This window comes from Metopolophium dirhodum, chromosome 1, assembly GCF_019925205.1.
Source record: "Metopolophium dirhodum isolate CAU chromosome 1, ASM1992520v1, whole genome shotgun sequence".
NCBI lineage: Eukaryota > Metazoa > Arthropoda > Insecta > Hemiptera > Aphididae > Metopolophium > Metopolophium dirhodum.
The window spans coordinates 77601700-77629031 of NC_083560.1; the positions used below are offsets into that span (position 1 = coordinate 77601700).

The 27332-nt window shown below is 30.2% G+C and overlaps 1 pseudogene; it reads right to left on the reverse strand.

Annotated features, from left to right (window-relative positions):
* Positions 1–991: 991 nt before the first annotated feature.
* Positions 992–22410, reverse strand: LOC132941968 (neprilysin-2-like; annotated as a pseudogene).
* Between the last annotated feature and the right edge of the window lie 4922 nt (positions 22411–27332).

Sequence of the window (27332 nt, forward strand, 5' to 3'; positions counted from 1 at the left end):
GATCCCTCCCGTCCATGCCTTCTGAGGCAGGACTGGTAGACCCTGCGTAGAGACAGAGCAGTTGATCTTAGGTCTGCAATGCGGTCCGACCACCAATACATGAGCCTCCTGCCTCTAGGGAAGCGGGTCCTGAGTGGCATGGAGGCATTGCAGGCACTCGTTATATAACTGTCAAGCGTCACAGCAGCCGAGACCGCGGCGTTTGCCCCGACAATGTTCCTCCTCAGGGTGAGGGGAGTCGAGGCGATGTGTTGATAGAAGGTGTCGAGGTCAAGCTTTTTGAGGGCCCAGCCCGGATGAGAGTCGTTTGACGTGCCCACGCTGGTCCATCCTGGATGTGGGTCAGCGGGCGTGGGGTCAATCGAGTAGACTACGTAGGCATGGTCGCTTAGATTGAAGTCGTCCAGGACGGCCCACCCATCTAACTCGACTCCTTTGGAGAAGGTGACGTCGATGATGGACGTGGCTTCCCCTCTAGCAACGCCTGGAACGTTGAATGGGGGGAGGGCCACTGCCATATCGTGAATCACAAATACCGCCTATCTTGTATTCTGTAACTGTATGGTACTGATGTATTAGTAATTGTATTAGGTGACATTATTCACATTAACAGCAAAAAGTCCAAAGTCTGGGGAGTAGGAAATGAAATCAAAGGCGCATTCAGAGTATTCCCCACTACATAATATGTTGTAGAAATTGACTGAAAGGTGTTTTAAATAATTATTATATCATACATAGGTGATAAAACTGTAAGTTCCAAAGAAGTTTGAATACTGTAGAAAAGTTTTATTACGTTTATTAAATAAAAATGTATAAGTATAATTTGATAAAGGTAATAACTAAAAATAATAAGATATTTTTTTTTGTCTTATTCGTTATTTATAAAATTAATCTTTGGACTGAGGTTAAAAAAATATATACACATATATAGAAAAAAATGTGCACGTTTTATTAAGATAAAGCGTTGTTGGTTAGTCAATGGTAAAAATTATTATAATAATAATTTTATATGCATGGCCAAATAGTGGTCCCACCACAACTGGCACTTCTTGGCCGGGTTCGTGTTGGAGCCTAGAGGACACCAGAAATCGTCACTGAAATCTTTCATGTTGGAGAACATGCCGTTGATCCGGAAACGGTTGGGCGTATGTTCACCGTATTTGGTCAGATACTCATCATATTTCACATGATTTTTTTCGCACCACACATTGGCGTTGCTCAACCAGAATATCTGTTGAGGCGTGTACTCTTGGAGCCCGGGTAGTCACGGTTCGACGCCATGTCCTTTGACCCACTCTCTGTACGCTTTGTATGCTATATTCAAGCCTCCATTATCTGAGATATTTTCGCTAAACCTTCGAAAAATAAGTCGTTAGGTTAGGTCGTTGTTGTTGGGTGGGACTTTTTAAATAAGGGAATATCATTATGTGGAGGGGATGGGATATGAGAATTGTCCAAACATTTTTGATTATTGAAAAATGACTATACATTCTTTTTTAAATTAAATTGATCGGTGCTTTTTGAAATATCAATTACACCTCAACGACGATGGAATATAAATGTGTCATATGCGAGGTGACACGTTGACAAGATACGGATGGTCGTGTGTGGGACGTTTTTAACTTATATATTATAAACATATTATTGAATGGGATTATTGAGTGATATCACTTTGAATATAAATGTATAACTGCAAATGTATTCTATCAATAAGATATTTAGTGCTTCTGTTATTAGAACGACATGCCGTAACATAGCTAGTAGGTACATACATATTGTATAATATACCTACTTGTATGAACCATGAATGCCGTACGGTATGATATAATATCATGTGGGTACGTACTAAAACAAAATCATAATAACTGTTTTTTTTTAAAATAAAATGTTGCTTGTATTATCATTCATCCATTTATTGTTATTTGTGTCTTTTAATTTTGAATTTATTAAAATATATAATTTTCATACTTTGCATAGGATATGTTAATTTCAAGCATATTGATGACTGTTTATTTCAGGGTGTGGATGTGGCTGATATATACATACACAAGGGGAATTTTTAACAATTCCATTCGAACACAGGATAAAAACATAATTTAATGGGTTTTTACCTTTTAGAACACATAATTAAAATTCATAGATAATAATAATAATAATAATTCATAGTTTATGTGCAATTACTATTCCATTGTTCAGTGAAACGGAAGAACCATCATTAAAATTTTAGGGATCTAGATATACGAAACTCGGGAAAATTACATTTTTAACTAAGGATAATTTAACTTCGAAATTAAACAGCGTAAGAACGTAGTATCAAGAAATTTATTTTATCAAACACACCTTCAGACCGACTTCATGTACAGTGTAATTTCCATATTGATTGATGAAATACTTTTCCTTTTCCAAAAAGCGTTTATGTGTCTCCTCCGCCCACCAGTCTACCTTGATGCCATTCATATCATAGTGTCTGCCATCGTTATCAAAACCATGAATGATCTCGTGACCAATTACAGATCTAATTCCACCGTAAATCATGTATTGAGGACGATCGTTAGAGAAGAATGGACCTTGCAAGATAGCAGTAGGCAATACTGGAAAATTAAAATAATTTATAGTATAATAAATATGTCTGTTGTGCCTATATTTAAGTACTAATATTATATTAGGTTTAGTGTTCAAAACACAGTGTTCGAAAAACTCTTTTCAAATATATTCCATAATTCATAAAGTATCTATAACTCAATGTGATAAAAAAAAATCGCATCTAATTATATAAGCAATTTGCTTTTAATTTCAATACATTGTATTGAGGTTAGATGCACCCAAAATATTGTGGTTGGGCCAAGAAAATAATTGTTCGATAACTTCTATATTTTGTTACCTTATTTCAAATTATAAATCATTATTTGGTTGCCTGATTTTTATTTAAAAGACTAATTTTAATTTTCACCAATAACACAACACATTTGTCACTGAATAATTAATTACTTGTTATAGTATTACTATATATTATTCCAATACTACTCACCGATTTGGTTTATTATTTGTATATAGTGCGCATTTTCATCTACTTCCCAACCATTTTCATAAAATCAATCCGTTACATCAATAGGTTTCCTTAATTTCGAAAACTCATAGTCAGTTCTAAATTTAGTCCAATTCATTACTGCTGTAAAATAGTCTTGGTCGTTGACTTCCAACTAAGAAAAAAACTTATAGTTAGTAAATAGTAACTAAATACTCATAAATGGTAACAAAAAAAATTGTTAAATGTTTTTATTATGTATCATATTCTAATCTCCTATGCCCTATAGTTTGGACTTATGGAATTAATTACATTTTCATAATACGCAATCAACTTGCTGTCGTCCAATATATCGTCAGGGTATGCAATTTTATGTGTCATTGCCTTTGCTTTGTCCATCACTTTTTCCCTAAATGAAATAAAAAAATAATAATGTCATAATGTTTTTTATTGTTCTATCGTCCATCCACTCATTTGACGATAATGTTTTATACAGTACCTCCTTGATACCATTTACCACTTCTAAAGCTTTCTGTTTAACGTTTTCGTTGGAAAACCGTCTAACGTATGTCGACAATATGGCTAAATCAAAAAATATAGCACTGACATCAAAGCATTCCTTCCGTCGGGGATTTACTATAGAATTTGGTTTTAGCTCTTTCTTGAACTTATACTTTCTCATTCTCAGTTCTTCTGTTAGATAACTTAAGGAATCAGCAACATATCTCCAAATCACGTAATTCGCTTGTACGCTGCCGGCAAAATCATATTAAGTTCTACAGCGTTTTGAAGAATATAAATAATTTCAATAAACATTTTATACGAATTTAACAAATGATTTAACATACGTAATTACAAAAATTATATAATTGAAAATTAATTTATATCATGTTTAAATAGATTGGCTATTACTGATTTTATTATAAAATAAAAAAGATTAGCATTTTGTAGAAAATTATACAATTCGTTTTTTAATTTATTAAAGTTTTGTATTTGTTTAATAATTTATACATTTTAGGCGTTTTGATGAGTAGTGCTTCCAAGCCCGAAAAGTATTTTGGTGAATGCACATGTATAGTGTCGTTCTGTCGTATGAATTGATTCAACATTTTGTTAAGGAACTCTTGCCATTGTATGCTCGGGAACTTTTGTTGTAGATTGGCCATTTTCATCGGATTGTTCAACTCATTGGGGTCCTTTTGCTCTTCCGCCGACATCGATATCTTGGCCAATTTTATCTCTAAGTCCAATGACTCCCTCAGCTCATCGGTGGCCCTCTGCCGGTCAGCTCCAAATAACACCGCGATGTCCACCATGTACCTGTAGTATTTGTCCACGGAATCATGGTCTCTGCCCTGAATCAGGTACTCCCGTGGATGTCCCAATGACGCATGGTCCAGCTGAAATGTCGGTTGATTTGGGCAATAGTAAACTTTACTGATTATTTGGTAACTAATTCTGATAATAGAATCTCCATATGGTTAACTCTACATGTCAAACATAATTTATGTTTAACTCAAGGCAAATAATAGGTATGTACGCTCAACCGAGTTGTTTTGCTAAAATTGTATTGCTACATTGTGAATTGAAAACATTGAGATATTGATTATAACTAGGGAACGGATTTAAATGCAAATTGCATTTTTTTCTGAATGTCCGAAAACATTGCTTTCCAAGCACAAAGTTCATTTCATACATCAAGGAATTAAAAAATGTAACTTTTATTTTGCATTTTTTGACATTTTTAGTGCATTTTTATGGTTTTTAAGTCATTTTTTCAGCATTCATTCTAAAATAATAAAAATACCTAAATATTTATTATGTTACGAAATTACGAAATTATTGTTGACACGTGTAGACACAAAATACATACATCACACAAGTTACAACAGATTATTACCCGCATTAAGGTAAAAATAAGATAAGCTATTTATCTAAATTGTAATTTTGTATTGCACTGTAGTTGAGTTGAGTCATTACTTTATCGTTTAGTATCGCGTATAGCCTCGTCGTAAAAGGTTTTCGAGTGATTTTCGCAGATGTATTTAGTTTAGTTTTGTTTATTCCACGAAGTTTTTGAAAATGCCTAAAGCCAAACCTTCAGATGTTTCTCGTTTGCGGTCCTACGTTCAACAATATGGGGAAGAAATTTTTTCTACCGATGGAAGCGTTCTATTTTGTAAGATTTGTGAGGTCAGAGTGGCAGCCAAAAAAAAATTTACTGTGACACAACATGTGAGTAGAGATAAACATTTACGTGCACTAGAAATTCAAATAAATAGAAAAAGTGCAGTTGTTCAGACATTATTTAATACCATTCCAAAAAATAATGCATTTACTACAGATCTTCGTACTGCAATGGTATCTGCTAACATTCCTCTTTTTAAACTGAAAAATGAAAATTTCCGCAATTTCCTTTCAAAGTATACTGGCCAACATATTCCAGACGAATCCACAATTCGAAAGAACTATGTAGGCAATACTTACAATCATACAATTAATTCTATTAGAACTTACTTGGAGAATAAAAAATTGTGGGTGAGTATAGATGAGACTACAGACGTAGATGGCCGATATGTCGCCAATGTCATAATCGGCACTTTAGAAATTGGATGTCCCGGTAAAACTTTTTTATTTAATTGCGAAGTTTTAGAAAAAGCAAATAATAGTACAATAGCTAAATTATTTGATAAATCTATGAGCTTGTTGTGGCCAGAGGGTATTAAACACGATAATGTACTACTATTTCTCAGTGATGCAGCACCTTATATGGTGAAGGCAGGAAAAAATATTAAAGCGTTTTACTCAAAAATTGAACACGTTACATATTTGGCACATTCCCTACACAGAGTAGCTGAAGAAATACGTAAACAATTTCCCGAAATTGATGCTTTTATTTCGAACGTAAAAAAGATTTTTTTGAAATGCCCATCTCGAGTATTAAAATTCAAAGAAATGGCGCCAGGGATACCAATGCCCCCTCAACCAATACTAACTAGGTGGGGTACATGGTTATCGGCAGCCATATACTACTGTGAAAATTATAAATTTATTAAATCTGTTGTGATGGGGTTTGATAAAGAAGATGCTGTAGCAATTGAGAATGCACAAAAACTGTTAAATGATAATAATTTGGAACTAAACTTGACATTTATCAAAGCAAATTATGGAAATTTAGCAAAATACATTACTACATTGGAAACATCTGGATTATCGTTGGCTGACGCAATTAATATTATTGCTCAAGTACAAAATGAAATCGGAACAGACAACAGTAGTATCGGAAAATCCATTAAAAAAAAACTAGAAGTTGTAATTGAAAAAAATTCGGGATTCAAAACAATGAAACATATTTCAAATATTTTGGAAGGAAAAGCAACATCTCGAAATAATACAATACCTGAAGAACTAACTGCTGATGACATGGCTCATTTGAAGTTTGCACCTATGACGTCAGTTGACGTGGAACGAAGTTTCTCGAGATACAAAACAACACTGGCCGATAACCGTCGAAGATTTCTGTTCGAGAATATTAAGCAGCACCTAATTATACAGTGCTATGAAACAAAAAGTAAAAGTATAACGAATATACCTATCTAAATTGTATACCTATTAATTTTTTAATTTTTTAGGGAAGAAGAATGAAGAAGAAGATGGACAAGAAGATAATTGATTTTAATTAGATTTGATTTTTAGTTTTATTGTATTTAAATATTTTTTATCTGATTTTTCATAATTTATATATATATATTTTATAATTTTTTTTAAGTTTTTAAGGGCATTTTTTTAAGGCATTAAATCGGATTTTTTTAAGGCATTTTTCTTGTTTTTTAGAGCATTTAAATCCGTTCCCTAATTATAACTATAAATATTATATCTATTTACTATAATTTGGTTTTAGTTAAAAATTCATACATTAAAAAATTATATATTATATGGATCAAATAATAGAGCCCTTCACTTTTAAGATTCTAAGCTTAGCGAAAGAGCGTAGTGATTTTGCAATGATGTGTATTTTTCTCTCCTTTATGAACTTTTGGGATGATAAAAATGCTCCAATTTATTACATAATAGTTTCAAACCCATGGGGAAAGCAAAAACAAAATTCAGAAAGAACGGACATTCAGATATCATTTAGCGAATGAAAAAAATTATAACGATAAATATTTTTTAGGTATATGTATAACTATTGGTAATTTATAACTAGTGGCAATCAAAAAAATTGAAAATGTAATATTTCTACTAATTATAATAATAATATAATATGAACCAATGTAAACCTTATAAATAATATAGTATATATATGTTCCTTCTTTAAGCTACCCTTCAGCTACGTAATATAGTGCTTAAATAAATTGTCTGTAAGCACCCTCTTAGTCTCAAGGAGTCTATTGGTAAAACTATTATTGATGTAGGTACAGTCATTTTTGAGTCTAAATTAACACATAGACAGACATGCTAACAAACATCCTTTTGATTACAGATAGTACAAATAATATATTATTTAAACATGTAGTTTTGTGTAGGATAAAATAATATAATTATAAAAAAAAGATCCAATTTGCTAAATGATACGTACTATATGTTGAAATTGAAGCACTCCTTCTGGTATAAATTTTGTATGCAGAATAAAAATAAAAATAATAAATAAATAAACACCATTGTAAAACCACTAGCTTCCTCACTCCACTCGGAACCTAAAAGTTAGATAAGCCTTAGCCCGATTTCTAAACATATTCATTACAACGCAATAAACTATATTTTCAAAATATTATACTATTTTAAATGAATTTAGTAACTATTATAATAATTATGTAGGTATTTTGATACCTATTTTTAGATTCTGAGCAGAGCGATGAATGTATTAATTTTACAATGATGTACTTATCTAAATTTTTTTTAATTTAAATGTTTGTGGCTGTCATCACCGATTGGGACGGTAAAACTACTTCGACTTTTTTCAACAGTATCTTGTTAGATGGAAATGCGAATCTAGTTGGTGCTTGGAGAGGATAAAATTCCAAATGGTTTTTAAAAACGCAGGGAAAAACAGAATTAAAATTCCAAATGGTTCGACAAAATCGAATTTGGTTTTTGGAGTGACTCTAAAACAAATGACCATAGAAACATGACATTTTTTCTGGTTGTTTATATTAGCATTTACTATACTCGATGACATTTTCAAAAAATTTTGATTTGTTTTTAACTGTTTACAGACATTTTCAGTTTCAAATTTTTTTAGTTTTTTTTCCGTGAATGTCAATAAAATTTTATTTGTTGGATTAAAAAGCTTGAACATTTAATACAAAGCTCCTAATATATTGTTACAACGATATTTGAAAAATATTAAAAATCCATAGTCTAGCTCAATATTTAGAAGCGTGGTTGAATTAACTTAGTTAAATATTCAAGTAATACAAAATAAGAAAAATATCATAACAAATTTGATCACCTGTATTTTTGTATAGATACAACCATTTTTAATGATAATTATTGAGAATTACAATTTTTTTGTCATCGGGAGACAATAACACACAATTCTGCCCAGTTTCAAAACTATCCAATTTATTTCATTACAAGGCCTAGTGCCAGTTTTTCATATTTTTGGCAGTTCTATAAAATTTCAAAATTAAATTGTATATTCTAGTTGTTACATTATTTGTAATACTTTTTCACTGATCTACTACCCGATACCTATTAAGAGGTGTTTATAGCGTGTGTTTTATCGAAAAAATGACTTCAGGGGATTAATTCTCAGGCTTTGTAGAATTGCCGGAATTTGATAACTATTTTTTACTTGAAAGAAGAAGACTTCCTAAGGCCGCATCGAACTTTTATAATTTTATTTCAAAGAATGGTATAATTTATTTATAAAAAAACATTTAAAATTCTATTATTTTTGAAGACATATTATAAAGTTTGAGATTAAAATATTGAAAAACGGAGTTCGATGTGGCCAGTAGAATATTACCCTATTTTAGTAAATAATATATTATATCATAATACTATGTTGGTATGTAAACCATGTGGTATAACTACCTAGTTTCCCATTTTTACTATTTTACTGACTTGAAATTAATTCTAGATCCACATAATAATTAACGTTAATATTGTGAAGGGGAAATAGTTTATATTATATTAATACTTAAGAGTGTATAAAATATGCCAATTATATGATCATTAATAGCAAAATTTTCCTTATCCCTTCAAACATGATATGCAAAATACAATTTGGTCAATGAAATCAGTTTGATTTGAATCACTTAACAAACTTAATTGTTTTTGTTTTATGTTGAATAGAATGATATTGTATTAATGTAAAATAAATAACTCACATACAGAATATTTTCTATGTTTTCTTTATTTTCAATAAATTGTTTATAATCTGGTTCGACCGATAATTCGAAGATGTAAGCCACTCCCTCCACCTTGTTTGACACAATTAACTTGTACATACTGTCCATCCACGTGAACTTTGATTCGTTCCATTTCTCGGCTTCCAGCACCGGCCATCCGCCAATGCTTTTCAGTATTTCTTTGATCGGTCCCAAGCCTAACTTTTCGATGCGTTCTGTTAACATAAATTTTTTAGCGAATTATTTGATACGAGTCTGTTGGTGTTTCCAAATAAAGTTCTAAAATCATGATCTAGCTCGAATTGTGGAGGTGGTATTTTTGAGACAGAAATTATTTGCGTGAAATACGAATGACATATTTAATATTCAGTAAAACGAACATCGGATATGACGTGTTCACTAAAAAATTACAAATTAGAAGAAAATACATGTAAATAGGTAATATATCTAAATGTGTATCTTATTATATAATATGTTTGATAAAAATTAGTACAGAGTTTGTAAAAATTCAAACAAAATAAATGTATAGGCCAAAGGTTACAGATCTGCCGTACAGTAGTATACAGTATGTCCCAGAAGTCCCGTATCACCCTTAGTATCTCCATGGAAAATCAATATATTTAAATGCAGTTTTTTACTGTAATAAGTATAGAAATTCTGATTGAAAAGCATAATATTTTCAAAAATATTTTTTAGGCAAATAAGTTTTTTAAATTTCCAAAATAGCCATTTTGTTGATTGTATTTTTTAAAACAGTTAAAAAAAATATTAAAATTTAATGAAAATCGCCCAAGTTAGAGCTAATTATTATTATGAATTTCTAAGAATAATGTTATGTTACCTATGCAATATGCATACAGCATTAGCAAAATACGATTTCCATGTTAGTGATTACAATCACGCCGATTTTTCGGCTAAAATTAAAAATAATAATTAGCTCTGACTTAGGGGATTTTCATAAAATTTTAATATTTTTTTTAACGGTTTTAAAAAATACGATTAACAAAATGGCTATCTTGGAAATTTAAAAAACTTATTTAAAAAAAAAAATTGAAAAAAAATTGAATATTACTACTTAATATACTTATTACTGTAAATAAACTGCATTTAAATAATATATTGATTTTCCACGGAGATACTAAGGGTGATTTGGGACTTCTGGGACATATGTATAGTATTTTACTGTATCTAATAGTAGTATTCTGTATTAGTATAGTAGTATTTCTATCTCTTGCTATTAAAGTTATTTTAATTAGTAATCCAGTAAGTTGAATTTATTTTTGACAAAATTATACGTACTTATCAAATTATAATCATGTCCAATCGTCTATTACTAATCCAATCACAATCATAATCCAAATTATAGTTTATTATTGAATTTTAGAGCTATATATAATATTATATAAGACATAACAATATGTGCTGGTCATTTGTTTAAACTTTTATTCACACAGTTCGAACATGCCACGAAAAATACGCTCAAATATAAAATATATTCTGTATAATATATATTTTACTAATATGATAAATTTGTAAGATCATTATACCATGAACTATGCACGATTTAAACAGTAATTTCATCATCTTAAACGGTCTCAATTCATCCGCTTGAATGAGTTCGGTAACGATCATTCGCTTCCGGTTTAAAATCGCTTCTTTAGTCACTGAGAATTAATTTCGTGATAGTTCGCCATCATTGAGAATTGTGTTTTTTATAAAATTACCACACGCACACTGATAGAAATCATCACATGGATCTACTGATTGATACAGGTTGTTGATTAAGGAAGCCGCTGAAATATTAATCAGTTTTAACTGTTAGTATCATATTATATAAAGCATACAAGCATTTATATTTATCAGTTGTACAATGTAAACGTTTTGCCGTTTAAATTAAATTTAAATCAGTAATTAATCTAATCGTATATAAAATGAATGACGGTTACCAGCTTTTACACAACCAGTTGAGAGGCAAATAAGGATATCTTTTTCGTGTTCACTAATCTGCAGGTGCAGCCTCCATGAATTGCCAACCAAACCATTTTTTTCTGGTGATATCGATGGAAGGCTCTCTGTGAAAATTACAAAATTGGGTGTAAATTATAATCGTAAATCTAGTTAAATTGTCATTATACCTTAATTTGTATGTACGTAACATACTATTATAATCATTTAATTATGTGTATGTAACGTGTATTATATTATAGTCATATTCATTTATGATGGATAGTTGACTCAACGCGTTGTAAATCATTATTTTAGAATATTATAAAATAATAACTAAATTAAGTCTCAGAGATTAAAGTTAGGTTTTCTATCAGTGGCGTAATTATGGGGGGGGGGGGGGGTATTATGGGGGGTATTTTTATAATATTATTGTGAGCTCTTGGCTGATATTTTAAGATTTTAAAATAAAAATGAATGGACATTGGTTATCTATTATCACAGTTCAAAGATGTAACTGATAAAAACGTACGACTTCTGATATAATTTTTAACCGCCTAAAACTTATCCTTCTTAACCTTCTTAGTATAAACACAGAATAAATTAAAACTGTTAAAAATATGTATTTAATAATTATTATTTTTGTAAATTACATAACACCTGAGATTGTAATGCCCATAAAAAAACACTAAAAATGCACTGAATAAAATGCTTTTATGTCCTACAATACTTAATGCACTATATTTTTTTTTTTTAATAATTACGTTACAAATTCTTATATACATTTGTTATACCTAATCCTAAATGATAATATACGATTTAAAGGATAGTAAAAATGTTTTACAGATAAAACTGATCGTTTTGGACTTTTTTGATCTGGAAAAACAGTTATTTCCAAACGTAATTTTTTTTTTTTTTTATACATAGGTTTAGATCGTTTATTTATTTACCTGTAGTTATAGTTTTTCCAATTTGTATAAAAATCATGTAAAAATCTTAAAATACAATTTCAAAGTATTTAAAAATGCCTCAAAAATCTTAAAATCCTCTAAAAAATAAAAATAACAACCTTAACATTTTAAATTGTTATTAAGAACGCTTGAATAGACTATAATGTGGATAGTGCATCGTGATACAATACTAAATCCTGAAGACATACTAGACATTTTAGCAAAAAGAAAGATGGACTATATGTATTATTAAATATACATACATAGTATGTACATAACATACATTCAATTTAATTTAATTGTTCACCTTATTATCTTTGAGACTTTGAATTACCATTTAAATTAACTAAATAAATTTAAATTTAATTCTATTTACCATTAAATAGGTACATTTTTGTTTTTTTTCGAATAATCTATAAAAATTACTGATTGCGATAAACATGCGTACCAATAAGAAATGTACCATTATTATTAGGTAGGTACATCCAACTGGATCTAATTTCGATATAATTTTTAATATATTAGTTAAAAAATTATAAACACAACACCATTACATATTTTCACATGACCAATAAAAACATTTCTGTATATTATATATTATAATATATTATATGATATCTTAAAGAGTACCTACTAAAATGTGATGATTGTTGGATTGTGAGTTGATCGGTACTGTGACTGGATTGTTCGATAGTTCGATGTACAAGGATATACTTCCAGGATTTGAAAAGTAGGTATAGCCGTATAGGCAATACCTTAAAGGTACACTTAAATGTGATATATTATGTATATATACTCTGTGCCAGTTATCACGATATTGATCCAGGGGCGCAATTTGGGGTATCACGGGTTATACATTGGTGGCTCAATTTTTCGCCGTATCAAATTGGCTTGCCTTAATTTCATGCTGGCGCCGATGCCCGATGTATCAGTTAAATTTAATTAATTGAAATAATTAATATAAGATAAAAATATTTTTATAAATAAAGGGATGTACAGAGATATACTTAGATATTATTAAAGATATAGAAAGAAAATGTGTATTAATTAATAATAATATTATACTTTTATCAATGTTATCGCTTAAATTATCAATTATTTTTTATTCCTAATAGTAAGGTTAGAATTAACTCCAACATGGCTACATTTTAATTTTCATTGTTATAACTGTGGCCTGGTAAAACATTTGGTGGCCCTATTTTAAAACTGAAATGGCGCCCCTGTATTGATCGATATGTATGTATTATCTTATTCTATACTTTTAATTTTTATAGTATATTATATTATACAAACTATTACGTAACCACCCTTTCTTATTTTAACGCTGATTGCGCTTGGTATTATGTCATTACAAGTCTTATTTTCTTACTCGCGCTGCAGCTGTGGTTCAAGTACATCATTGTCAGAGTTAGAGTCAAGAACGAGGACACCATTCTGCCGGCGACGATGGACAGACTCCGTCCCAAGTTTACCGGGCTTCTGAAATGGAGCAAACACCAATATTGATATTCTGAGGTAATAAAATATTAAAACGTACGCAGGATTGTGTGTGTGTGTGTGTGTGAAATTCATAACAAGTAGGTAATAAACAGTGCATGATTACGATATTATGTAACGCTGGCTATTTATATAATCTAGATGTCCAAATTCAAATAAGGATGAGGATATACATTTTTTTGGGGAATCTAGAAGATACTGCGCGTGAAAAAATCAGCGAAAGTGTATATCAAAGTAGCCACACAAAATCATTTGCACTAATAATACCGATCACTATAAATAATATTATATAATACTCTACCTAACGATATTAATATAACTTTTAGCAATTCAATATTTAACAATCACAATAATAACAAAAATTATTATTATAATGTAAGTCCCTGCAATGGCCACTATGCTGATTAGGGTTAACTTTTCTTGAATGAAAATAAATATAACAATACTACGATGACACACGGTCTTCGCCCTTCCGCAGTTCCGCCCAATAGTCAGGGGCGCAATTTCAATGAAAAAACTGGGGGTGCTGAAGCCTCTCTATTTTTTTTTATCATATTATCATATGTAGACTTATGCACTTATATAGACGATAAATACAAGCAAACAGCAATTCGAAAACATTGGTCACTAGTATAAATAGAATTATTTACTATTATTATCAATGATACAATTATAACAGTGCCAATAGTGGATTGGGGTTTGTCCATAGAAACATAGAGTATTCTGAGTAATATATTTTGACACACAAGACGTAACTTCTAACTAAACTATTAATTGTTTTTATTTTTTATGCCGTAACTTAAGAATTGATTATTTTTTTTATCACTTTAAGTTAATTATTTTATTTTTATATAACCCAATTTATTTAAAATATATTTTGTAAATATCAAATATCAAATATTATTTAAAATTATAATGTTATATTATGCATTCTAAATAGACACCTACTAGTTTGTACTGTCGAAGTGTTTTTTCCTATTTGTGGGGACTATCTCTATGATAGTGATCAAAATAAGTAATAGGTAATTTATATATATTAAATAGAAATCTATAGAATATAATAATATGTGAAACAAAAAACCAAGGTTTTATAATAACCTATAAATGATGATGTACCTGCCTAGTGCCTACAGCCTATACTGTTTATAGTAAATGCAATAGCATTTTTACAGAATATAATACCTAATATAATATAAGATATTATATATTATAAGATAATAGATTTAACCATTATTGAGAAATTGAACACTTTCGTATACTTGTTATTAATTTATATTTAGGTATTATTATGTTATTCTAATAATAAAAAAACTACCTTTTGACTTTAAACTAATTTACATTTTCTATATTATTAACTTAACCTAACCAGTTAAAAAAATAGTTAACTTACTAAGCCTTTATATAGTATATAGGGGAGACCAGGGTAAGTACTAAGTTGACGAGCTGTGTAAGATACTAAGATGACGAATTGATAATAACTGATAGTAGATTATATCAACATCTAATATTTTACAAGAAATTTAAGGAATGATGTTAGGAACAACTATTTTACTGATAATAAATAACTCTGATAAAGCCCGTGTGTTTTTATTTACAATTTTCTATTATTACCATACCCACTTTAATTTTCTGTGTTTTGAAATAAAAGATAAGTTCAATAAAAGATAAGTGAAAATGTGAAATCTATTATATATTATTTAAAATCAACAAAGTATAGTGTAAGCTTTATTTTAATGTATACTTAATGTCTATTACGCAAGTTAAAAGAACAAAAACATTATCTTGAGTAAAATAGTATCTATCGGGTCAAGTTGACGAAGCACCCCCCCCCCCCCCCAAATTGCGCATATGGTCATAGATACAATGGCAAGAAATTATAAACGAAAAACTGTACCATTGTGGGTCAATGCAATAATTAAATTAGCTATAAATGACTACAACACCAATGAAAAACTTTCATGTAATAAATCTGCCAAAAAAATTGTTATACCAGAACCAACATTGAGGTGATATTTAAAAAAATTATTTGTTTTATTTTATTTTAAGATTTTAAGACTATTTGATTTTTTTAATTTTCAAATAAATTCACTGACCTTTACGAAAAGTATAATATTTACTCATTAAATTATAATATAAATTATGTGACGTCAACTTAACCCGGAAAAATGTCAACTTACCCCACCATAATGGTAAGATGACGAATTCCAAATTATTTTTTTAACCGGTTTAAACTAATAATTAATGTTGCCGCCGCAACATAACAACAATATTATTTTTATAGTTTAATTATCACTGATCATTGAAGACAGCTGGTCTCACACACACATACCACCTTATTTGCATTAAATTATTTTCGTATTGAATGTGTCTTGTGAGTTATATAATAATATGTAGATTAAACGTTATCGCACGACGCCGCGCCGTCTATGCGAATATTATTTAGCACGGCCGCCGTGAATCTGTCCTGTTTTGTACGTCTTACCGAGAACACCGACGTATGTCAACTATTTTTTATTGTATACTACTCTAAAGGTAAAGGGTCAATATTATAATTTTTAACGTGACAGTGACCAGGCTCGAGCCTATATACGTATTAATTGTATTATTTTTTACTGAGTGTGCGTTAATCGTCGAGTATATGTCGCCGCATCGGCACAACCGCATCCTTTATTATTGTGAGCCATAAAGGCATTATTATTATATTTGTCCAGAATTTACGTGTGTGAATCGTCACCTTTTATCATTATATTATTGAATTTATTGTAGCATTGCCTTGTATTATTTTATATCATCTTTCAGCACAGGACCAGCTAGCTAGACTGCGCTTTACAAACTGTGAGTTTTTATTATTATATTAATATTTATTTATAATATATTGAATCTGTTGATCCATAAGGGCCGCAGATATCTTCTAATTATTATAGTATCGCGTGCCAGAAGGGCCACGTGTTCTTTTTATATTTCATACTTACCTCTACACGAGCTAACAGCTTAAATAGCTGGTCAATTTATATATATTCTGTGAGGCCATAAGGGTCGTGCATTATTATTTTGTTAATTATTATATTATTTATGCTGCTGGCTATAAGAGCCGTGCGTTAATTATTATATTATTTATGCTGCTGGCTATAAGAGCCGTGCGCTAATTATTTATTACTATCATATTTTTATACAATTGTGTTGCTGTGATTTTATTATATATCTGTGTCATTATTATTATTATTGTGAATTATATAACAACAGCAACTTATTACCAGAAACCGTGTTACCATTTTATTATTATTTGTTTTATTGTACACACACCCACATACATACACATATTAATACACAAATAAACATAATCCACAACAAGCACTACATAGTCGACAGTGTTTGCTAGGCGATCCCGACCACTACTGTTCGAGCTATTACAACACTACACACCAGCTAGTCCTCCATTTTATATTTTTTAGACCTAGGTGTTAGTGGCGTAAAAAAAAGGAGTTTGGTGTCCGGACTCGTATATTATTATTATATACTCCGGCCCGTACAATCAAGTTTAACTTTTATTTAAGAACAGTCTTTGAAAGTTCCTTTATCTATGTGTGTACAATTTACAGATTTAAATGTATTATATTTTAATAATACATTGAACTATAGATTCGTCAACTTACCAAGGTCTCCCCTACGCCGTTTGACGGATGGCGTGAGGAGAATGACGGCCCGAGAGACTGCATGGTTTTAGGTTCACAACAACAATTTTGAAGTTAAATGACACTCAAGAGTCAAGAATAATATAGCTTATATACTATAATAGGAGTTGTAGTTACTAGAAACGAATGTTCTCAGTAAACGATATCGTTATTTTAATTCAGATGTGTAAAAATCTAAACGATATCGTTATTTCAATTCAGATGTGTAAAAATCTAACCGATTATTGAGGTAAAGGTAATTGAGTAGAACACTATTAATAAAAAAAAAATATGATTAGGCTTTAAACTATATTATAAAAGCGAACATTAATATGCAAAATTAATGCATTTCCGTGAAATATTTTATTGATATTCGATTGGAAATATCGAAAAAGTCACATTAAACTCGTAGATATCACTATTATGCCTTATATACTGCATATCAAGAATCAACGGTATAGGTACCTAGGTACTTCAAGTTTACCAATAAACAATACAAATTATATATATATATATATAATATAATTATACATGTAAAAATAACAATATCTAATAAAAATACCTAATTGGCTAAAATACATGTAGTCCAGTCAAATTAGAAAAAAGTTCGGAACTATATCTTAATATCGTAGCTATTAAGCTATGCAGGGGCGTATACAAGGGGGGGGATGTGGGGGTCAGATCCCCCCCCCAATAGGCCTTTTTTTAAATTTTATAAAATAGTGTTCTTAATGACTTAATGTAAGGAAATTACAAGGAAAAAAAATGGCAAGGATTTTTTGTAAATTTTTATTTTAACACATTCAACAATTAATTAAAAATAATTTACTTAATATTAATCAGTAATCATATATTTATTTCATATTCATATAATCGTATTATGTGATATTTGATAATAATATGTATATAATATATACAAGTATAATAAATTATTATAAGATAATAATATGTGGCAGACCAGCCACGGGCCGTCGCCAGTCGCCACCGTCACCGATATCAACGCGGCGGAGACGACGCCCGCATGTCCGTGCGTATAATAATACATTTTCCTACACATTAGAAAAAGAAATATAAAAATAGCTAAAAATAGCTTGAATAATAAATATTATTATTATCTAAAAACAAAAATCAACCACAAATATTATGTCAGTTGTACGAACAAGTCATAACTACATATAACTACTTGTAGAATTTAAAATAAAATGTATTGAATATATATATGTTTTATCATTTATTAGGTATTTAAATGTGCACATACCTAGGTTTAGGTATTTTTGTTCCATAATAATTTGTTTGCAACTGATCCCCCCCCCCATACAAAAGTTATGTATACGCCACTGAAGCTATGGATAGTTAATTTATTGTTAATTAAGGTGTCATTAAATACTGTTCAAGGGCCAAGTCCCTACTCTATAATGGCGGTGGACAAACGTGAATTGCGGCCGACAAAGGGAAAAAATTTTAAATTGCGTCCAATAAATTTCATGTATAAATTTACACATCGTAAATTGCGACCAATACATTTTAGGTATACTTTTATATGTAGTAAATTGTGCCCAGCAGATATATTATATTTAAAATACCCATTAAGCATTAGGTACGCAGAGGACACCACGAGAAGGCGATTATTATTGTTCTTAAGTTGTTCATAATATTTTTTTTGGTAGGTTAATTTATATAAGGTAAATGATAATAATATTATAAATGATTTTATTATATCAGCATAGTAATGCTACATTATTTTTAATATATTTGCCGAACAATTTTTTCCATCTGTTGAAATTGTTTCCTTGAATTCGTGATTTATAATTTATAAGGCCGGTTTAAACTGTTAATTTTTATACACTTTTTAGATTGTAAATCTAAACATCTTTTATTAATAAGAATTTGAAAGATTATAATATAGGCTTTAGTTGTCCGAGTTAATGTTGCGGAAGCTGATGCCCAAATATTCGGAGGAAAGTCAGCAATTAAAATACATTATGTGTTACAAAACATAACTAGAAAATTGTCATCATCAGATATCGATGTGACCTTGCACTTTCGGCGCAATTTACTATACTCATTTTAGAAACCGAAAAATACCCAGCACAATTTTCTATTCTATTACACTACCTACCTGATCAATGTGGACGCAATTTACAATTGCCCGTGACGATATGATAATACAGAGAACACATCTTAACATTTTGGAAAAATACAAGTTCAGTTCATAATTATACGTTTCCTTAAAACAAAAACAGACGTCGTCTTAATGATAATTACATTTATGTATACATGTATAATAACAATAAAGGTAATGAACATTTATGGCCTCTAAATAATATTGTCAGATTTAAACTAAACTTAATGAAATTAACAAGTATTATAAAATATTACCTATCTGGTATTATGATTCATACAGAACTAATAAAATGTAATGAAGCCCATTAGCCCAGTCAAATTAGACCAAAAATCGACAAAGTTCGGAACTAATTCCACGAAAGCAGGATTTTAGTTTTTTTTTTAGTTTATACCTCACTGATGAACATACTAAAAGTCCTGACACCTACCCCCTGTGCGTAGCTCTCCACCCTTCTTCAAAAAGTGGCGCGACCCTTTCACTATTTTCATTTATAACTCGTCAGCTTTTCAATTTACAATAAAAATACCTATGACCAAAATTGAAGACCATAAAATTTACCATAGACATAATGTACTTTTTGTACATATATGTTGCGATAAGTGCTATACTCTAAAAAAATATAAAAAATAAAATTTTTTTATATTTTTTTTATTGTGTTTGAGCAAAAACCGTCAATGATACGCTGAAATGACCTATGACAAAAGTTAACGAGCAGATAATTTTACATAATATAACGTTAAATTATTTAAAAAATTTCAATTACCGTAAGTAATAGTGTTTTTTATAACAGTAGTGGCGATATAATTGAACAATTTGTCGACAATTACAAAATACAAGAATCAGAAATTTAATTACAATCTACTAAAAAAAAATTGCCGAAAGCTAAATTTTTGTATGTGAGTTGTTTATACCTTACTTATAAATATACAAAAAGTCCTGACACCTACCCCCTGTGCGTATCTCTCCACCCCTCTTTAAAGGGTGGCGCGACCATTTCACTGTTTTTGCTTGTAACTCGTCAGCTTTTCAAGTTACAATAAAAATACTTATGACCAACATTAAAGACCATACAATTTACAATAAGAATACATTAGGTTGCTGATTCAAACACGAACCTCCTTGACAATGCTTGCATATGACTGAACATAGCAATCCTGCTTTTCGACAGCTACAATTTTGTTCACATGTTTTTGGGCAGGCACAACTAATCACATTCAAAAGAGTATCCGGTGCTGGTGACTTTTTCGTGAAAACTGGATTTAGTTTACCATTATATTCTTTCCAGCCCCAATTCTGTGGATCTAATTTATCTAACGTTAAATTATTTAAAAAATTTCAATTACCGTAAGTAATAGTGTTTTTTATAACTGTAGTGGCGATATAATTGAACAATTTGTCGACAATTACAAAATACAAGAATCAGAAATTTAATTACAATCTTAATATACATTACTTATAAATATACAAAAAGTCCTGACACCTACCCCCTGTGCGTATCTCTCCACCCCTCTTTAAAGGGTGGCGCGACCATTTCACTGTTTTCGCTTGTAACTCGTCAGCTTTTCAAGTTACAATAAAAATACTTATGACCAACATTAAAGACCATACAATTTACAATAAGAATACATTATTTTATTTGACATACATATCTATAGAAGTGAAATATAAAGAAAAATTGAATTATGAAATAACTATTAATTACAATCATTTTTAAAATAAACACAAAAATTGAAAATTATACATTAATTTTTATTTTTTCAGACTATAAGTTATGAAACTAAATTTAAAAAATGGTGTAGGTCCTGGAATGGTGTAATGGGGTTGTAGTTCCTGAAACAAAATGAATTAATATACTTAATATTTTCATATTTATATTGTATTATGTATTGAATTATTAAAATCATACTGTACCTTATTAATTAAATTATGTGAGTCGAATTTTTTTTATTGTCGGTGTGTTGGTTTCTTCTTTTTGATTTTCAATTAGATTTATTTCGTCAATATAGTCCTCAAAATTGTCCTCTTCTTCATCATCTATGATCGGTTGCTGATTCAAACACGAACCTCCTTGACAATGCTTGCATATGACTGAACATAGCAATCCTGCTTTTCGACAGCTACAATTTTGTTCACATGTTTTTGGGCAGGCACAACTAATCACATTCAAAAGAGTATCCGGTGCTGGTGACTTTTTCGTGAAAACTGGATTTAGTTTACCATTATATTCTTTCCAGCCCCAATTCTGTGGATCTAATTTATTGTCACGCCACAACTGTATTTGCAAATAAACTCGATGTAAATGTTCTCTTGCCGCATCGACAGTAGGTGGAAGTCTAGCTAGTTGAACTTGTTTTTTGTTAGAGGCTGCGGTTTTTTGAAAAATATCATGTCTTAATTTATTCAAAGACGTAAAGTGGGCTGGAGCTTTATATAATGTTAAAAGATATTTTTCTCCGGCACGTTCAATTTCTTCCGCCGATGAAGATTCATTATTAAATATTAATAATGAATTGTGTAATTCCGGGTGTTTTTGAACTGTTTTCAGGTGTTTTATTTTACCTTGTTGAAATAATGCCGAAGTAGTATCACATCCACCAATCGCATGGATAAACATAAAATATTGAATCTCATTTTTAAAATGTTCTTGTAGACTTCCAACAGCATAAGATCTTGTTTCTATTTTTCCTCTACCCGGTTTTTCAAATATTATTGTGTTTTTTGGAGGACTTAATGTTAATAACAGTATAAGTAAATCAATATCCTCACCTATGACACCACTAACTTGTATATTATCGTCGGTGTTTCGTACAGCTGTATTGACAAATATGTAAATCTGCGTCATCTTCGGCTTGGCGATCAAGAATGCCCGAAGTTAAAAAACTTTTTCGGTCAACATTGTGATAAGCCTCATTTTATTTTCAGTATTTGGATAAAAATTTTTCTTGGGTAGTTAGTACATCCATCGACTCTTCAAAAATTATGTTTGTACTCGTATACATATTTTTCGTCGCTGCCTCTCTGAATTTTTAATATTTAGTTCGGTATTTGCGTATCCATCAAAGACAACTACGCAATTAGATCCATAGTGTCTTTTCACGTAGTTTACATAATTTTCTATATGCCGTACGTCGAAGTTGATGGCCATACAACGCGATGCAATAAGAAACCTCCATCGATTACTACATCAACATTTTTGTCCAAAACATTATATGTGTTTGTTGTAGTTAGAAACACATCATATAAAATCGATTTTTTTGTTTTCCGCATTTGACCTGATTTGTCGAACAATGAAAGTGGAATAGGTGATAATTCGTATTCAAAACATTCTTTGAGCTCTTCTTCAGTCTTAACTCTTATCATTATTCTTTGGAAGAGTAACAAAGGGTCAATTGATAAAATTTCATCTCTAATACAAACCGTTAGTTTTCTTGCAAAATCTAAAGAGACAACGCGATTTGCTCGTTGTAACTTGATATCACTAAAATTATCACCTATAACATTTTTCATCGTCTGTTGGCCCACTTCTTGTGCTTGATAACAATTAATTTGTTCATTCCCTACAACTCCTGTTGAAATAGACATAATTTCGTGTAATTCCGGAAAAGTGCTATGTATGTTTAACCAATTTGAAAGTATACCGATATGTTTGTTATCGATTTTCATGCGAGAATCACGTTGATCAACATGTTGCTCTGACGTAAAATGAAATGTATTTGTAAATTGTTCAATTTGGTCGGTTATTGTACTTGCAACTGGAGTGCCTATAAGCCAACGAACTAAAACACTGTTTTGAAAACTACTACGGCCGGCTCGCCATACCACAAAAATTCCGATTCAACGTAATACAACCACTTCGATAATATATATTATACACGTTTATAAAATCCAATGACATTATTTATACTGTATATTTTATACAATCATACGACTATTTCAAATGTACGACTTACAGTAATTAAAATTGTTTAAATAATTTAACGTTATATTATGTAAAATTATCTGCTCGTTAACTTTTGTCATAAGTCATTTAAGCGTATCGTTGACGGTTTTTGCTCAAACACAATAAAAAAAAGATAAAAAAAATTTATTTTTTATATTTTTTTAAAGTATAACACTTATCGCAACATATATATACAAAAAGTGCATTAAGTCTATGGTAAATTTTATGGTCTTTAATTTTGGTCATAGTTATTTTTATTGTAAATTGAAAAGCTGACGAGTTATAAGCGAAAACAGTGAAAGGGTCGCGCCACCCTTTGAAGAGGGGTGGAGAGCTACGCACAGGGGGTAGGTGTCAGGACTTTTTGTATATTTATAAGTAAGGTATAAACTACTCACATACAAAAATTTAGCTTTCGGCAATTTTTTTGTAGTAGATTGTAATTAAATTTCTGATTCTTGTATTTTGTAATTGTCGACAAATTGTTCAATTATATCGCCACTACAGTTATAAAAAACACTATTACTTACGGTAATTGAAATTTTTTAAATAATTTAACGTTAGATAAATTAGATCCACAGAATTGGGGCTGGAAAGAATATAATGGTAAACTAAATCCAGTTTTCACGAAAAAGTCACCAGCACCGGATACTCTTTTGAATGTGATTAGTTGTGCCTGCCCAAAAACATGTGAACAAAATTGTAGCTGTCGAAAAGCAGGATTGCTATGTTCAGTCATATGCAAGCATTGTCAAGGAGGTTCGTGTTTGAATCAGCAACCGATCATAGATGATGAAGAAGAGGACAATTTTGAGGACTATATTGACGAAATAAATCTAATTGAAAATCAAAAAGAAGAAACCAACACACCGACAATAAAAAAAATTCGACTCACATAATTTAATTAATAAGGTACAGTATGATTTTAATAATTCAATACATAATACAATATAAATATGAAAATATTAAGTATATTAATTCATTTTGTTTCAGGAACTACAACCCCATTACACCATTCCAGGACCTACACCATTTTTTAAATTTAGTTTCATAACTTATAGTCTGAAAAAATAAAAATTAATGTATAATTTTCAATTTTTGTGTTTATTTTAAAAATGATTGTAATTAATAGTTATTTCATAATTCAATTTTTCTTTATATTTCACTTCTATAGATATGTATGTCAAATAAAATAATGTATTCTTATTGTAAATTGTATGGTCTTTAATGTTGGTCATAAGTATTTTTATTGTAACTTGAAAAGCTGACGAGTTACAAGCGAAAACAGTGAAATGGTCGCGCCACCCTTTAAAGAGGGGTGGAGAGATACGCACAGGGGGTAGGTGTCAGGACTTTTTGTATATTTATAAGTAATGTATATTAAGATTGTAATTAAATTTCTGATTCTTGTATTTTGTAATTGTCGACAAATTGTTCAATTATATCGCCACTACAGTTATAAAAAACACTATTACTTACGGTAATTGAAATTTTTTAAATAATTTAACGTTAGATAAATTAGATCCACAGAATTGGGGCTGGAAAGAATATAATGGTAAACTAAATCCAGTTTTCACGAAAAAGTCACCAGCACCGGATACTCTTTTGAATGTGATTAGTTGTGCCTGCCCAAAAACATGTGAACAAAATTGTAGCTGTCGAAAAGCAGGATTGCTATGTTCAGTCATATGCAAGCATTGTCAAGGAGGTTCGTGTTTGAATCAGCAACCTAATGTATTCTTATTGTAAATTGTATGGTCTTTAATGTTGGTCATAAGTATTTTTATTGTAACTTGAAAAGCTGACGAGTTACAAGCAAAAACAGTGAAATGGTCGCGCCACCCTTTAAAGAGGGGTGGAGAGATACGCACAGGGGGTAGGTGTCAGGACTTTTTGTATATTTATAAGTAAGGTATAAACAACTCACATACAAAAATTTAGCTTTCGGCAATTTTTTTTTAGTAGATTGTAATTAAATTTCTGATTCTTGTATTTTGTAATTGTCGACAAATTGTTCAATTATATCGCCACTACTGTTATAAAAAACACTATTACTTACGGTAATTGAAATTTTTTAAATAATTTAACGTTATATTATGTAAAATTATCTGCTCGTTAACTTTTGTCATAGGTCATTTCAGCGTATCATTGACGGTTTTTGCTCAAACACAATAAAAAAAATATAAAAAAATTTTATTTTTTATATTTTTTTAGAGTATAGCACTTATCGCAACATATATGTACAAAAAGTACATTATGTCTATGGTAAATTTTATGGTCTTCAATTTTGGTCATAGGTATTTTTATTGTAAATTGAAAAGCTGACGAGTTATAAATGAAAATAGTGAAAGGGTCGCGCCACTTTTTGAAGAAGGGTGGAGAGCTACGCACAGGGGGTAGGTGTCAGGACTTTTAGTATGTTCATCAGTGAGGTATAAACTAAAAAAAAAACTAAAATCCTGCTTTCGTGGAATTAGTTCCGAACTTTGTCGATTTTTGGTCTAATTTGACTGGGCTAATGGGCTTCATTACATTTTATTAGTTCTGTATGAATCATAATACCAGATAGGTAATATTTTATAATACTTGTTAATTTCATTAAGTTTAGTTTAAATCTGACAATATTATTTAGAGGCCATAAATGTTCATTACCTTTATTGTTATTATACATGTATACATAAATGTAATTATCATTAAGACGACGTCTGTTTTTGTTTTAAGGAAACGTATAATTATGAACTGAACTTGTATTTTTCCAAAATGTTAAGATGTGTTCTCTGTATTATCATATCGTCACGGGCAATTGTAAATTGCGTCCACATTGATCAGGTAGGTAGTGTAATAGAATAGAAAATTGTGCTGGGTATTTTTCGGTTTCTAAAATGAGTATAGTAAATTGCGCCGAAAGTGCAAGGTCACATCGATATCTGATGATGACAATTTTCTAGTTATGTTTTGTAACACATAATGTATTTTAATTGCTGACTTTCCTCCGAATATTTGGGCATCAGCTTCCGCAACATTAACTCGGACAACTAAAGCCTATATTATAATCTTTCAAATTCTTATTAATAAAAGATGTTTAGATTTACAATCTAAAAAGTGTATAAAAATTAACAGTTTAAACCGGCCTTATAAATTATAAATCACGAATTCAAGGAAACAATTTCAACAGATGGAAAAAATTGTTCGGCAAATATATTAAAAATAATGTAGCATTACTATGCTGATATAATAAAATCATTTATAATATTATTATCATTTACCTTATATAAATTAACCTACCAAAAAAAATATTATGAACAACTTAAGAACAATAATAATCGCCTTCTCGTGGTGTCCTCTGCGTACCTAATGCTTAATGGGTATTTTAAATATAATATATCTGCTGGGCACAATTTACTACATATAAAAGTATACCTAAAATGTATTGGTCGCAATTTACGATGTGTAAATTTATACATGAAATTTATTGGACGCAATTTAAAATTTTTTCCCTTTGTCGGCCGCAATTCACGTTTGTCCACCGCCATTATAGAGTAGGGACTTGGCCCTTGAACAGTATTTAATGACACCTTAATTAACAATAAATTAACTATCCATAGCTTCAGTGGCGTATACATAACTTTTGTATGGGGGGGGGGGGGATCAGTTGCAAACAAATTATTATGGAACAAAAATACCTAAACCTAGGTATGTGCACATTTAAATACCTAATAAATGATAAAACATATATATATTCAATACATTTTATTTTAAATTCTACAAGTAGTTATATGTAGTTATGACTTGTTCGTACAACTGACATAATATTTGTGGTTGAT